The sequence below is a fragment of the Lagenorhynchus albirostris genome, chromosome 18 (genome assembly GCF_949774975.1).
Source record: "Lagenorhynchus albirostris chromosome 18, mLagAlb1.1, whole genome shotgun sequence".
Classification (NCBI taxonomy): domain Eukaryota; kingdom Metazoa; phylum Chordata; class Mammalia; order Artiodactyla; family Delphinidae; genus Lagenorhynchus; species Lagenorhynchus albirostris.
In genome coordinates, this window is record NC_083112.1 from 65,825,460 (window position 1) to 65,838,672 (window position 13,213).

At 43.4% G+C, this 13,213-nt stretch overlaps 1 protein-coding gene across 1 annotated transcript in view; it reads left to right on the forward strand.

Annotated features, from left to right (window-relative positions):
• Nucleotides 1-13,213, forward strand: part of HS6ST3 (heparan sulfate 6-O-sulfotransferase 3) — a 642,824-nt gene that overhangs the window by 622,649 nt on the left and 6,962 nt on the right. The window lies entirely within an intron of this gene.

Below are 13,213 nucleotides of genomic sequence, written 5' to 3' on the forward strand. Positions count from 1 at the left end.
CCATCTAGACTGTCATGGATATTGTCACTGTCCGGTGAGGAATGAGACCCCTGAACCACAGCCTGTTTACTAGTGTGCTGCTTCTACCCTTGCCTCTGCTCTCTAGGGCTCAACAAGTACTTGTATGCAAGGAATAAATGCCTTATCTATTTCTCCATCACCCAGAGATGTCTTGACTCTCCACTATGGAAAATGGAACTCATGCACATTTTGTTTGCTTCACCTCTGTTTGTAACTTTCTCTTTCAGCTCTTTTCTCTTGGAATTGCTAATTGCCTTTCTTTTATCTTGTGGAGAGAAGAATTCTATGCCTCTTTCATCATTGTTATCCAAAATATTCAATTTAAGAATCCTGGTATTTGTTGAGAGTGAACCCCTTTTCTCTCACATAAGTTCCTCTTGGAGATATCTGAGTTGTCATCCTCGTAAATCTTTCCCTTGCAGACATTAACACCAGTGTCTTAGAGCCCACCCTTTTTTCATGGATTCCTTTTTACTTATGTTGGCATGTTTTCTCGACTACAATTCTCTTTTTCCAGAAAATGTAGAGGAGGTAGATTTTCTGAGCATATCAATATTTTTGATTCTACCCTTAATTGATAATTTGACTAGCTAGAAAATTCAGCGTTTAAAATCATTTTCCCACAGGAGTTTGAAGTCACTGATCCAATGTTTCTAGCTTTCAGAGTTCTGAGTTTAAAGATTGTTGGCAGGCTTCCCTGGTGGCGCAGTGGTTGAGAGTCTGCCTGCCGATGCAAGGGACATGGGTTCGTGCCCCGGTCCGGGAAGATCCCACATGCCGCGGAGCGGCTGGGCCCGTGAGCCATGGCCGCTGAGCCTGCGCGTCCGGAGCCTGTGCTCCGCAACGGGAGAGGCCGCAACAGTGAGAGGCCCGCGTACCGCGAAAGAACAACAACAACAAAAAATTGTTTGCAATTTGCTTTTTATTCCATCTTAACTCTTTTCAGGTCCCTCCTCTCTGGAAGCTTTTTGGTCTTTATCTTTAAAGTTCTAAAATTTTATCCACACTCTTTGAATTTCACAGGCTTTTTCAATTTGAAAAGTCATGTATTTTCAGGCTTAGGAAATATTCTATTTTTACTTTTATTATTTTTCCCCAGTGATTTCTTGTTTTTCTCTACTCTCTGTTGGGAATCTTTTCTAAATGGGCATTAGACTTATAGAATCCATCTCCTTCTGTCTTAACTGAATTTCTCATATTTTCCACATCTTCCCCTCCCCATCATATCTGGCAGGTTTATTCCGACTACTGATTTTTTTCAGGCCCAACATATATATGAATATAAATTAATTTCTAAGAATTCCATGTTTTGTTTCCTACTATCCTATTCTTTTTTTTTTTAGATGTTGGGGGGAGGAGTTTATTAATTAATTTATTTTATTTTTGCTGTATTGGCTCTTCGTTTCTGTGCGAGGGCTTTCTCTAGTGGCAAGCAGGGGCCACTCTTCATCGCGGTGCATGGGCCTCTCACTATCGCGGCCTCTCTTGTTGCAGAGCACAGGCTCCAGATGCGCAGGCTCAGTAGTTGTGGCTCATGGGCCTAGCTGCTCAGCGGCATGTGGGATCCTCCCAGACCAGGGCTCGAACCCGTGTCTCCTGCATTAGCAGGCAGACTCTCAACCACTGCGCCACCAGGGAAGCCCAATCCTATTCTTATTTAATGGATATGGTAACTTCTCAGGATAGTCGTAATAATATTTTTGTTTCTTAAATTGTGGATTTCTTCTAGGCAGTTATTCTGTTTATTCATTTTTTTCTCAAATGTTTAATAATCCTTAATGTTCCATTCATATTTATAGACAAAAACTAGTCTTATTAATGCAGGCAGCTAGGGAGAATTCCTCTGCCATTATGTTCATCTGTTTCTCCAATAAGTATCTCCCTTTGCATTAGTTTCCCAGGGCTGCTGTGGTTAAAGTACCACAAAACTTAAATAACAGAAATTGATTCTCTCACACCTCTGGAGGCTAGACATCCACAGCAAGGTGCAGGCAAGGTTGGTTCTTCTGAGGGCTTCGAGGGAGAATCTATTCCACGCCTCTCTCCTAGCTTTTGGTAGTCTCAGACATGCCTTGGCTTGTAGATGGCCATCTTCTTGTGTCTTCACACCGTCTGTCTCTGTGTCCAAATTTACCCTCTGTATAAGGACACCAGTCATATTCGATTAGGGCCCACCCTAATGACCTCACTGGCTTGTAGATGGCCATCTTCTTGTGTCTTCACACCATCTGTCCCTGTGTCCAAATTTACCCTCTGTATAAGGACACCAGTCATATTCGATTAGGGCCCACCCTAATGACCTCACTGGCTTGTAGATGGCCATCTTCTTGTGTCTTCACACCATCTGTCCCTGTGTCCAAATTTACCCTCTGTATAAGGACACCAGTCATATTCGATTAGGGCCCACCCTAATGACCTCACTGGCTTGTAGATGGCCATCTTCTTGTGTCTTCACACCATCTGTCCCTGTGTCCAAATTTACCCTCTGTATAAGGACACCAGTCATATTCGATTAGGGCCCACCCTAATGACCTCACCTTAACCTGATTCTCTACAAAGATCCAATTTCCAAATGAGACATATTCACAAGTACTGGGAGCTAAGACTCCAGCATCTTTTGGGGAAACAATTCAACCCATAACATCTCTCGGTGGGAGATCAATAACGGGTTTTGTGTTGATTAGTAAAGATTGGCAGTTGGTCTGGTGAATTGAGAAAGACTAGTTGAGAAGAACTAGTCCTCCAAAGCCTCACTCCCAACCTCCCTCATCTCAGCGGATTATTTAGTCATTTAATTTCTTTAGAGAGCTGGTGGTCACATACTATTGTAACCAGATGAGAGAGGAAGGATGGTGGAGAAGGGGTTCCCGTATTTTCTCTAAAACACCCACCTTTGCTATCATAATCAATTCAGGTGTTATAACAAGATACCACATACTGGGTAGCTAAACGACAGGAATGTATTTCTCATAGTTCTGGAGTCTGGGAAGCTCAAGGTCAGGGTACCAGCAGATTCCGTGTGTGGTGAGGACCTTCTTCCTGGTTTGCAGACAGCTGTCTTCTGGTTTCCTCACATGGCAGAGAGAGTAAGATCTGGTCTCTTTTTCTTCTTGTGAAAACACTAATCCCAACGTGGGGCTCCACCCTTAAGACCTCATCTAAACCTAATCACCTCCCAAGGGACCCATGTCCTAATACCATCCATTACGAGTTAGGGTTTCAACATATGAATTTGGGGGGGGGGACACAAACATGCAGCCTATAACATTTTTTGGCTTCCTTTTAGAGGTGGGAAATTCCTTCTCTTTATTTGAGTTATTTTAAGCACACAAATCAAAATGTATTTCAAAGATACGTATATAAACTTGACTAGATGTGCTTTGTCCAAAACCAAAATGCCCCGTGATTTGTTAAGGATCTGGATGTTTCTACCTGCTCGATGCTTGATGCCCCCTCCTCCATAGGGTCTACCTCAGTCCTACCTGCCCTTCTGGCAGGGCAGGACTCTGAGTCAGGACCCAGCTGAGGGCTCTTGTCTGTGCACAGAATCCCTAGATTAAACGTAAATCCCAGGTCATGGCCGGAATGCTTTCACAAGGGTTGTCCCACTAGAAGGGCACTATTCCAGGGGTACACGAATGAGCAAAAGTATATGGGGCAGATGGGATGAGCGTGGGAAAGCACAAAAGTAACTTGCAGAGTATCGAAGAGGAAGAATCTAAGCGGAAGTCTGGATTAGATCTGAAAACAACACGATGCTTCCTAGAAGGCGCCCTTTGAAATTCTCAGAAAAGAATGATTAAGGCACATTAAGAGGGACTACTGCTTTTCAAATGGAAAATTAAACTTGGGGAAGCACCAGCTCTAAAACTGTAAGTTAAACATCCACGCAGTTTGCACCAAGGTTGGGTTCCATTTGTACTGGGGGCACGTGTCAAGCAGGGTAGGGTGTCATAAGAGAGAACTTCATTTTCCAGAACACCTCTCCCGAGTGCCTGACTCAGAGGCAGAACACTGACCTTTCTGAACCAGGAGTTTACTCTATGCTAATTCTTAATTTCAGAAACGAGTGAATGTGAGAGCATGATGTATGGGGACTCTGATCAGGAGTGACAATTGCACTGCCCGAGCCGGTGTCCCTCGTCTTCCTCAGCCCTCCTCCTGGTGCTGAGGTCCAGGACAGCGAGCTGTCTAAAAGAAAGACCACATCCCCGCAATTCCACGCGAGCACTCCTGCCCTATGACAATAGAAGGGTTAGCAATCCTTACCTTTCTTTAGGATTATTTTACCATTAGAGAAAAGGCAGTCAGCAAAGAGTCATTTCATGTCAAAGCTCAGAGGGGCTTTCTGGGTTTGTACAAGGTGATTTTGATAGCTAGCTAACCTGATGGAATGTTCTGGGAGTGCTTCTGTTCTGTTCCCGTAGTTTCCCTGTGGTAGGGGGGTGACAGGTGGTATTCTCTCTTCTGCTGGAGCTTTGGAGAAAGCTACGTTTCCAGTCTGTCCTTAATTGCTGAAACCTTCCATTCTGCCTGTGTGCAGCACTATCTATTATATATACTATACTATTCTGCCCTATCTTCTAGCTTGAACAGAAAATTAAAATCCCTTCTTTCTTCCAAGTGTCTTTTGTGGTACAGGCTGTAAACACCGTCAACACCGTCAAGCTCTCGGCGTGAGTTGAAAACCTCCAGAGCTAATGGCTCCAGCAACTTCCCACTGCCCCAAGAGAGGCTCTGCATTTTAACTTCTGCCCCAAGAGAGGGTCTGCATTTTAACTTCTGTGTGTCAGCCTCCATGGCTGTTTTGGGGGGGTGTGATGTGGCAGAAGGAGGCAGAATAGCCCTTAAAATCCATTGGAGGTCAATGTATTCCATTCTATACATAGTGCTTCAGATTCAGTTTTAACCTTTGATGAAATTTGCAGTGTTGGAAATTTTTTTGCTAGAGCAGACGCAGGAAATCACAGGTGCAACTCATTTTGGTTTTGACTTACGATCACTGCGGGGCACCTAGAATTTTGATAAGAAAGTCTCTTTAACTTGAGTGTAAAGTGTCAGAAGTCGATAGCTTGTCTCTGTAATGTACATTAATAGGTAATATTGATTGGTGGAAATTAATTACTAGGAAAACAGCTCTTGCCCTTACCTTGTGTTTGGAAAGATTTGAGGTCCCCCTTGTGGCTAGCATAAACCTAACCTGAAAACAGATGAAAAGAAGCTTTGAGCTGGTTTTTTGTTGCCGTTTTTGTTCATTTTTTCCCCTTTCTTCTCGGTTACATTTGTTTGCTTGATTTAGGGTTTTGAATTTTTTAAATTTTAGATTAACATCAGCATATTCCACATCATTTCAATGGAGGACTCAGAGATGGTAGCTGGTGTCAATTTTAAAAGGACAGGCTACTTCTCTTTTATGATTATTAAACTTAGATTCTTATCATCAAGAGAAATAATAAATGCAGAGGGGACATGTTTGGGAAAGTTCACAAAACAAGGGAATTGCAGTTGCATTATTCCATTTCTTAAGGGATGCCTCCTCTTTATTTTATTTTATTTTTTTGGCAGTACGCGGGCCTCTCACTGTTGTGGCCTCTCCCGTTGCGGAGCACAGGCTCCGGACGCGCAGGCTCAGCGGCCATGGCTCACGGGCCCAGCTGCTCCGCGGCATGTGGGATCTTCCCGTATCGGGGCACGAACCCGGGCCCCTGCATAGGCAGGCGGACTCTCAACCGCTGCGCCACCAGGGAAGCCCCTCCTCTTTATTTTTAATCCAGGTATTGATCGCCCAAAGGGAGATGCCATCTCTAGCACAGCCCCAAGCTGCATTTTTTTGAACATCTTAAAGCTTATTATCTCTGATTTACATATAGCAGAGGAAAGTGGGAAAATAAGTATCCTTGTTTGAGTGTTTTAAAATCTCTGTGAATACTGAAAGCTATTATTTCTCTGATGCTTCAATCACGCCTCAAGAAAAATATTTGCAACTTCAGGTCACTGTGCTCCACACTTGAATTGGCGAAGGGAACACCCAAGGCAAAGTTTAGACAGAACCGATTGATTTTCTTTTCTGGGAGATTTAAACTATGGTGCATATATTTTTCTAAATTTCTGTCATTGCATTATTAATTAGGCAGAATTACAGCTGTACTTCGGAACCCACTGCAGCTGAAAGATGTCATTGAGTGTCCATGTGGTAAGCTGGGCTTCTGGAAGGAACTCGGGCTCTTATTGTGAATAAGTGGATTTTGGAGAGAACCTGATTAGGGCTCCGAGTTACTTCCAGCATAATTTGGTTTCTCCTAGATTAGTTTGTGGAGTGGCATTGGCATCTGGTCACAGATGAATCACTAGCCCTGCCTTTTATTCCTACCACCAAGGAAAATGTCATGCATGTGAGCTTAAGAAGAAAAAGAAAAGGAAAAATGAAAGGGAAAACCTCTGGTGTTTGGGCCTCGAGAGAACCTATGAAAGTTAAAGATGGTGTCTAGTCTATTTCCCCTTCGATGCACAGGTGTAATTAGCACAAACTGCAGTTACGTGGCTTTGTAGGAGTGAAAAAGAAGACTGTGGTGTGCAGGTAACACTGGCCAAGGAATCACTTTATTCTTCAGGAACTGAAGAAAATTTCAAGCTCTAACACCATCTTTCTTGATCTTTTGGGCAAGATCCTTTAAGAATATGCATAAATCGGGCTTCCCTGGTGGTGCAGCGGTTGAGAGTCTGCCTGCTGATGCAGGGGACACGGGTTCGTGCCCTGGTCCGGGAAGATCCCACGTGCCACGGAGCGGCTGGGCCCGTGAGCCATGGCCGCTGAGCCTGCGCGTCCGGAGCCTGTGCTCCACAACGGGAGAGGCCACAACAGCGAGAGGCCCGCGTACCGCCAAAAAAAAAAATAAGAAGAAGAAGAAGAATATGCATAAATCTACAAGGATTGCATCAAAAGGACCAAGGTTCCATCTAAATAAGCTCCTACTGGCCCAAAATTAGATAATTTGAACATCAGTAGGGATAATGTATTGAATGTATTGAATAATGACTGCAATGTATTGAAACTCATTCTATATGTTTAGATGCATGAGCTCGTAATGATATTAAAACAAACAAACAAACCTCGACAAAAACCCCTTTGGAGGATTCTAGGAAAGCAAACTGTTATTTTGAAAACCAGTACATAGAATGAGTCAAACATTCATCTGCCTTGGGGTATCAGATAGTTGATGGGGGAAGTTTGTCTTCATAGAAGCGTGGCAGTTGATAACTGAAGAAGAAAGGATGTTCTGACTGTCACCATTTGCTGTCCTCTAACGGATGATCACCAATGGCTGTGGTACCACAAAAGGGCAGACCACCAGGTATTAGTGCCTCCAGATTGAAGTGCACAGCACTGCCTCAGTAGAAGCACGAGCTTATTATTTCAGAATGATTATCTTCCACAACTTTAAATGCTACCTGAGGGTGTATCCATGTCTTGGCATTTCTGGCTATTTCTTCTGGGTCCCCCTTTTCAGTGGGTTTCAAGGAGAAAATGAGCTAATGTACAAACCAGCGAAACCCCAAATGTAGAATAATGAGCTCATGACATGTTTTCTTTCTAACTCTTAACTACATTTGGGCAAAATAAGACGACTCCACAGTCAGCTCTTGCGATCAGGCTGTGTCTTGTGTACCGTTATACCCCGAGCATCTAACATAGTGTTTGGCATCAAATACATAATCAACAGATATTTTTAGATAAACAAATAAGCTAGTCTAGTAGCTGAAGAAGAAAAAGAAAAGTCTCAGCTTCACTAGTTGTTTGATCTCAGGAACCTCCTTGCATATCTGTGAGCATCAGTTCCTTCATCTGTAAATTCTGCCTCTGATATGATTTTGTACTGAGAACCAAGTGAAATAATGGATGAGGAAAGTGTTTTGAAAACCATAAGTATGTTATACAAATAGAAAAGCGCTATCAGCTGGTTTTTTTAATTTTTAACACAGCTTGTTTAATATTTAAAATTTCACTGTATTGGGTAGTTTCTGAGGCTCTGACATTCATGGAGAAAGGGAAATTTTTTTTTTTTTTTTTTGGCGGTACGCGGGCCTCTCCCTGTCGTGGCCTCTCCCGTTGCGTAGCACAGGCTCCGGACGTGCAGGCTCAGCGGCCATGGCTCACGGGCCCAGCCGCTCTGCTGCGTGTGGGATCTTCCCGGACCGGGGCACGAACCCTCGTCCCCTGCACCGGCAGGCGGACTCTCAACCACTGCACCACCAGGGAAGCCCGAGAAAGGGAAATTTTTGAAGTGGAGGGTGTGCACTATGCTGTCTGCTTCTCAGCTACTGCTGGACCCTTTATGGTCATTAGTTTAGTCATTAAGTCCCACAACCCTATGAAGTAAGCATTTATACCCTGGCTATTTAGATGAGGAAACTAAGGCCCCCAGAGGTCAGATAAGCTAACCAACTCACCCCAAACGTGAGATGGACCTGACATAGAAACCAGATCTTTCTAACTTTAAACCTATTTTCCTTCCACAGCGCCTTAGGTGATGCTCCCAACATGTCTGAAATTTTGTGTTCATGCTCCATTCGAATGGTAGAGCTTGACTTGCATTTTCCTCGAATCTTCTCTTCCTGAATAAAGGCATCAGAACAGCCAACTTCAGGATCCAGTAACCTTTCTGGGACACAGTTCTGAGTCTTTGTAGCATTGTGTTTAAAAAGACCTATTTTAAAACCAGGAACAGAATGATGGCGTTGCGTGAGGTTTGGCTGTATCTGGATTCCCTTGCATCGCTATTTCTAACCACCCTTTACTGTCCTGATACCCTTTACTGTCCTGATACGACTGCAGCTTTGGGCTTCCAGGTTACCTGAGAGTGTTAAAAACGCATGGAACTGCAGTAATTCCCACTTGTCTCTAACACCCTTCCCTCAAGTGTGAATTTGTTATGTAGTTGTGAGGGAGCTCAGGAAAACTGTGTTTAGGACTTTTGCCAAGTTCTAAGCATCTAAGAGAGCCTCTGACCCTGAGAGGGGACAGGTACGCCTGCCTTCCCAGCCCCTGCCATGTGCCGACTCACTCCCATCGACCCACAGGCAGACACAAATCCCTCACTCTGAGTTGCTTCTTTTGCTTCCGGAGCCTTGACTTCAACCAAAGCCTGGACCCCTGCAGCAGTAAGTCGCAAAGTATCTCTAAGACAGCCTGCCACTTACAAGATGATGGAAGAGACTGTGGGAACTCTCGTCACTTTGTGAAATTTCAGATATCATCTAAAAGCCTGTGTAACTCAAAGGGTTATTTTGATGACCAAATTGATTAGTGGAAGTCCTTAGAACTGTACTTGGACATAGTATGCACTCAGTAAATGTTAGCCATTATTATTATTGCTATTAGTACCAATTTTTCTTTCAATAGATACACTGAATTTAAAAATTCAATAAAAATTTCCATTTTTGTTTTAATACCTAAAGCATTTAGAACTGTACTTGGACACAGTAGGTACTCAATAAATGTTAGCCATTATTATTATTGCTATTAATATCCATTTTTCTTTCACACGGAACTTTCCGTATTTTAAGTTAGCTTGCTTTTAATCATTGCTTGGGGGATGACCTTCAAGGCACTCTTTCTTTGAGAACTGGCAAGGGATGGAATCAGGTGGGGAATCTCTCAAGTATTTTGTTGAATATGCTAAAATGATTGCCCAGTCCTGAGAGCAGAATCTAGGAAAATCCTAACCCAAAAGAATCTCTCATGGCAGAATATGGCAAAATCTGGACACAGAAGTTTTATTTTTCAGTTTTGTGATGTTTTAGGAACACCTGTATCAAAGCTGCCAGATATAAACCTAAATGTCAAAACATGTGCCTTGTCCTTGAATGTCCTGATTGACTACTTTTCCTTTCCAACTTGGCTGCTACAAAACAATGGTAATGAAGACACCTCCTCGCTCCTACCCTGTAATTCTCACATTCCCGAAAAGCAGCGCCTGAGAAATTAGCTAAAGAGCGAGCACGACTGAACACGCGCGGCCTAATAACACAATCTGAGTGTACTATCTGGTGTTCTGCTTTGCCTGGCTGGGAGTAGAGCTGTGAGTGAGATTGAATTAGGCCTTATCTCACTCTGGGGCGGCTCCAGGCTTCAGGTGGATGCCCGCATGCATAAACCACAGCTTTGCAGAGCAGAGCGCCTGGAAACGTCCTCGTGCCCAAGTCCCAGCGCGGCAACGCAAAGCAGGGCGCCTCTGAACCAAATAATCACAGAAGTCCCTGAATAATGCATGAGAGCAGGACCCTCCCTGGCACATTTGAAACTGTACTGGGAGAACTGTACTCAGCAAGCTAGCAGAAACACGTCCCTGGAACATGCATTTCCTGAAATTTATTCTTGTAGCAGCCACTTGGGGGAAACTGAAAGCAAACATGACAACGAAAATCATGGCATTTCTGTGAGTCTGAGGCCCCTAGGATTTGTGTCAATATTAAGAAGCAATGTGACAAGATTTAAAATGTTATCTTATTGATAAATACTACTTCTTCCTCTGGGGAATTTGGGGGGTGGACTGATCCTCGTGGAGAAATGACCAGTATCGTCCGGAAACCTATATTTCTTGCTTTTGTGTGGTTGGTTTAGTAACATGTGCAGCTTCCTATTATTAAAGTTAGCTGATACCTAGACTTGCAGAAAAGCTCCATCTCAAGAGGCTGTTTCTGTGAGGACCAGCCCTGAACATAATCAGGTGATGCACTTCCCTCTTTCTGATCTAGATGTCGGCTTTAATATAGCTGCAGTGTTGATGAGTGGGATTTGATTCCACAAATGTTTAGCCTCTAATTTGATATTCCAGCTACTCATTAAGTGTAAAATAAATCTTTTAGGAAGTATGTTTCCTCACCACCACGTCACAAACCCCGCCTGGCTGTCCTAGAATGTCCATCTTAGGCTCATGATCTGAACAGGGCATCTTCCTGGTCCAGCTGGGAGGAGGGAGAGCCAGGAGTCTGTTTCATGACCTTCCCTTGACTTTCAAGTAGACTTGTTTCCTGGCACCCGAAGATGTCGGACCTCATGGAAGGGCCCTGTCTTCACCTATGCTGACCGTGGTCGGCTATATTTCGGCATTGTAATGACGAAATGAGGGCAATTCTCTCGGCTCAGAAATTCTGTTCCTAGCAATTTAGTCACTGCACAAATACTTATGGTTTAGGATGATTCATCAGATTATTGTTTATAGTAGCCCCCACTGCAAACAGAATCAGCTAAATTGTCCAAAACTGGGAGATGGGTCACATAAATTCCAGGACATCCATAATTGGAATAATATGCTCTTAAGGAAGAACATTAAATAAAATGGAAAATACATCCCCCTTGTATTTTTAAGTTTAAAATACATGTTAAAAATATAATGTACAGTATGATCTCAAATCTGTAAAAGAAAGAAATAGATATTTAACTGTGGTTATATCCAAGTGAAGTAATTATAAGTAATTTTCATCTTCTTTTTTTACGGTTCTGCATTGCTCATACTTTCCATAATGACAGTGTGTTGCATTAATTGTCACTGGGGTTTGGGGGTGGGGATTAATGATTTAATAAAAAAGACCAGCTACAACCAAAGTATTCTCCCTTTAATGTTACCAGGTACACAGGGAAGAAAAGGGATGCAGAGCCCCTCCCCTCCTGAGGGAAGCACAGTGGGCTTTCCTCTCCCCAATATCTTACCGACTGAAAAGTGTCAAGATGTCTGGGTAATAAGTAAGATAAAACATGCCTTAGTCAAAAGGGTCTGGCTGCTTTGTAAGTCAGTCACTGTCAGGGAGGAGGTGACGACGGCAGCTTGGTAGGGGATGCAGGGTTTCTGGATGAAGTAAGATAAGAACATGTGAATGTTTCCATTTTCTCATCACAATGCCCGACATCCTTGGGACCAATTGCTCTGACACACACCATTGTCAGCCCCCGAAAGTTCCTTATTACAACACTTAACAATCATCGTCCCCAATTTCCCATTTGCTTAGAACATCATTCTTAAATTCCTTAATTTGTTTTCAAGGCTCGAATAAAAGGCCCTTTCATCGCTCTGTCAAAGGGCAGTCTGATTGCCAAGCTCTAAGTGCCGTGATTCCCCCTATCAGATACAGAATAGTGCAGATAATACTCTACTGAGATAATGAAGAATGGGCAGCCCATAATGAGTGTGCAGCTCTAAAGAGAGTCAAGAAATTAATTCCATTCTGAGAATTTGGAAAATGACTCCTGCACACAATACAGCAGGGTGGAGGGAGAGCTAAGTTTCACTTTTCAAAAATGCGCACATCAGCTTGTGTTTAAGATGGACTGGTTGTCTGTGCCTACTCCCTGGTGAGGACCAAAGAGCTCCTTCAGATGCCCCCAAGGCCACCTTACAGTCACTCGTGGTGTTCTTTTGTGAGACGCTAAACTTTGGCAAAACTTGATTATATGTAGAGAAAACTCATCTCAAAGTCTGCAGGGCAAGAGGAAGGAGGAAAGATTATTTCCTGTACATTTCACAAGGTCTAGGCTAAGGGAAATCATTAGCCTGAGCTAATTCTGTTGGCTAAGGCACCAACAGAAGTTTCCTGGGGACAATGACCATGAGAATTCCTAAAACAGTGGCTGATAAAATGTATCTATTTTTTAATTCCATGAACATTGGACAACTGAACGTCCATGATGTACAAGGTGATGTATCATATGCTCTGGAGGCTGAAGGATGAGTAAGACATAAAGCCAGTTCAAGGGATGAGATATTCACTGGTCCCGGAATGAAGATAAAAGCATGAGCGGCACATGTTTCAGCAGGTGGGGATGAGGGAGAGGATCCCTTCTGCTGAGGACATCAAAGGAGGCTGATGGGAGGAGTTACTAGTTGAACTGGTTTTTAGGAATGCTTCGAACTGTGGATTGTGGAGATGGTAACTGTGTTACTTGATTTTACAAGAGGTAAGCTGGTGGTGGAAGGAATATACTTATTAACCCTCCTTGTGAACCTGGCATCTTGTAGCTTCCTTCAAATATGTTCTCACTGGACAGGCATGTCATAGCCTCATGGAAGTGAATATCTTTTAATCACCACAGGCACAGTGATTCCAGGGACTTCTATGACGCGCATACCAGCACGGCCTGTTTTACATCACAGAATTGAAAGGGAAGGATTAGATAGAAGGAAGAAGGGAATACGGA